The following is a 3452-nucleotide window of genomic DNA, read 5'->3' on the forward strand; positions in this document are numbered from 1 at the left end:
AAATCAAACCCGCTGTGGTCACGGTTCAAGAATTGGAGTCAGAAGGAAAATTTACACTACACCGTAATCACTAACTCCAACCCCTAAACTTCTAACCTAACCCCTGCTAAAATCCTTAACTCTTAACTTCACACTGAAATGCGCAACTGCTTTTCTCAAAATATGCACCCTATGAAAGTGATACTTGAACCCTTGGACATAATCCCTAACTAAGGTGGGTGGACAGGGGCACAATTGGACTGGCATTTCCAGTATTACCAACGTAACAAGGTAATGGTCCTGCTCCCCACTAAACCCAAACTCTAACCCCAAACCTTAGAGCCAATCCCTAACCTAACCTTCATTCCTAGAACAAACAATGTGAATACAGTAGTTTTATGCAGAATAAAATCAGGAAGACTTATCAAATCTTTAATGGTGAGTTAATCTGGGTAAATCACACAAAGCATGAGAACCAAACAAAAATGGCATCATCGGATATGGAGGAAGGTATTAGAGGGAACAGTCTTATCCTGCCTGGACCCCTCACTCTAAGTTTAATATGAAACCTCTTCCTATCCCTTATCCTCATCCACTTCTAACCCAACCATCTTCCTGACCTTCCTGTCCCTTACACCTATCTGTAATCAATTTCTAATCCCCCCTAAAATACTTCTAAAGCCTAATCTTTAATCCTTAATCATCACTCTAAAATACTGGGTCCCCATCATATTATATACCCCTTCTCGTTCATTGGACATGGGACATAGGACTTGAACCTCAATCCATAGTGTGATCAATCCAGGATGGATAATAACAAGTAAAAAATTAATCAAACACATTGTAAATCGTGAGTCAAACAAACAGTTGCTTCAATGAAACAAAGACTCTCGGAGTTCCAACTCTATCCCGAACTCAAAACCGAGACATACCTTAGCAAAATTCCAGCATCCCTTCATCAATGTTCTTGACATCGCTCATACCAGCTACGACCTACGCAACCTTCTCCACTCTTCAGACTGCAAGCTCCTGTGACCTCTAATCACAATCTGCAGTAAAGAAAGAAGCATAGGCACTGACATTAAAATATTTCAGTCTGATGTGATAAATTGTAAATTTTCTTCCATGCATACAAAAATTGTGACAAGCGGGAGTGAGCTTCGGTGGATGACTGGAGCATTTCGTCCATAATTTACAAAATATATGACAACCCATCAATAAAATGCGAAATGCTGCTGATTAGGCCAAACTGCGATACAAGTGAGTGAACAAGATATTAGTACGTGAAAAGAAAGGTTATTGGTGTCCAGCAGTAATGCAGAGAGATTTGGTATTATCACTTCCCATCAAAGTGACATTCACACACATCTTATGGGCACTGATTTGGGATTTTAAAATGATTTTTTTTGTTATTCTGGTAATAACTAGAGCCCAAACACTTATTTTTCAGCAGTCAATCATTGAATCTTAGAGCACAGAAGAAATAAATAGGATTCATAAATAGGAAGAGGATGGCTAAGGTAAATGTCGGGCTTCTGGAGAATGATGCTGGTGAATTCATAAGCATAAAGAAAGATAAGGCAGATAAATTGAACAAATTTTTGCGTCAATCTTAATTGTGGACAAAGCTGTTAAGATCCCTAAGATTTCAAATAGGATAATTATACATAACACTAGAATTTAAAAAATCCCAATTACAAAGGATGAATGATTGAGAAGCTCTGAGGGGCTCAAGTAGACAAATCGAACAACCACTGGACTGTACACTTTGTTCGTGTGTTATGTGCTGTGTCACATGACGTAGGCGACCATCGTCTTTCCATGACCATGACTGTTCATGGCAATTTTTTCTATAGAAATAGTTTGCTATTGCCTTCTTCTGGGCAGTGTCTTTACAAGATAGGTGACCCCAGTCATTATCGATAGTCTTCAGAGATTGTCTTCCTGGTTCAATAACCAGGACTTGTAATATGCATCAGTGGCTAGTACCACCATCCACCACCTGTTGCCATGTAATGCAGACTGGGGGGACTAAGCAGGTGCTACACCTTGCCCAAGAGTGACCTGCAAGCTAGCGGAGGGAAGGAGCGCCTTACACTTCCTTTGGTAGGGACAAATCTCCATCTCACCAGCTTGGTCTGTACACGAGGATTGTAAAAGAAGTAGCTGCAGACATAGTGGACCCATTGGTTGAAAATTTTCACAACTCACTAAACTCCACCCTAGCTATGAGTAAATAGCCCCACTGCCTTGTGGACAGCCTTGGGAGAAATGAAGGCTACGGGAGTAAACTCAATCAGAAAATCCAGAGCGGAGCCCTTAAGGCAGTTGGATATCACCGAACATCCTTCCGGCAGCTCCTGCAGCCAAGTTGGTGCCAAACATTGCTTTGCTTTCCCTTGGACTACACCGGTAAGGCCAAGGGCTGGGGGTCTTGGCAACTGGACATCCCAGGATCTCCATACCTTCTGCTCAGACGTACCCTGGAGAGGTCACTCCTGTTCCGCTATCCATTGTCCTTTGAGCCAGACGGATGCCTACATTATCATGAAACTCCAGAAAGAAATCAGAAGATTGGAAAACAGCTGAAGTGACTCCCATGTTCAAAATAGGAGAAAGGCAGAAAGTGCGGCCTGGTGGTTCAGTAGTTGTATGGGCAAGATGCCAGAGTCAACTATCAAAGAAGAAATAGTTAAAATTAAACCTTGTCAGTGTGGTTTTATGAAAGATAAATAAAGAATTCTGATAATAGGTTTGATAAATATGCTTGCATTATTTGAGGATGCAACAGAGAAACTCAGTCCCTAAGAAACCCACTATCAAGGGACTAAATGACACCAGGCCTGTTGCCTTGACATCTGTGGTGATGAAGTCCTTTGAGGGACTAGTGTGGGCTCACCTGAAGGACATCACAGGCCCCTGCTGGACCCCCTGCAGTTTGCTTATCGGGCAAATAGGTCAGTGGATGATGCAGTCAACATGAGACTGCATTACACACTACAACACCTCGACAACCCAGGAACTTCTGCGAGGGTCCTGTTTGTTGACTTCAGCTCAGCGTTCAACACCATCATCCCAGAAATCCTCCACTCCAAACTCACCCAGCTCACTGTCTCCCCCGCCATCTGTCAGTGGATCATAAGCTTCCCGACTGACAGGGTGCAGCAAGCGAGGCTGGGGAGCATCTTTTCTAGCACCCGGACAATCAGTACTGGTGCCCCCCAGGGATGTGTGCTCTCCCCACTGCTCTTCTCCCTAAACACTAATGACTGCACCTCACAGGATCCATCTGTTAAACTCCTGAAGTTTGCAGACGGCACAACTGTCATTGGCCTTATCCGAGACAATGATGAGTCTGCATACAGACGGGCGGTGGAACGACTGGCCCTCTGGTGTGGTCAGAACGATCTGGAGCTAAATATGCTCAAGACTGTGGAGATGACAGTGGACTTCAGGAGGAGCCCCCCAATACT

This window comes from Mobula birostris, chromosome 26, assembly GCF_030028105.1.
Source record: "Mobula birostris isolate sMobBir1 chromosome 26, sMobBir1.hap1, whole genome shotgun sequence".
Taxonomy (NCBI): domain Eukaryota; kingdom Metazoa; phylum Chordata; class Chondrichthyes; order Myliobatiformes; family Myliobatidae; genus Mobula; species Mobula birostris.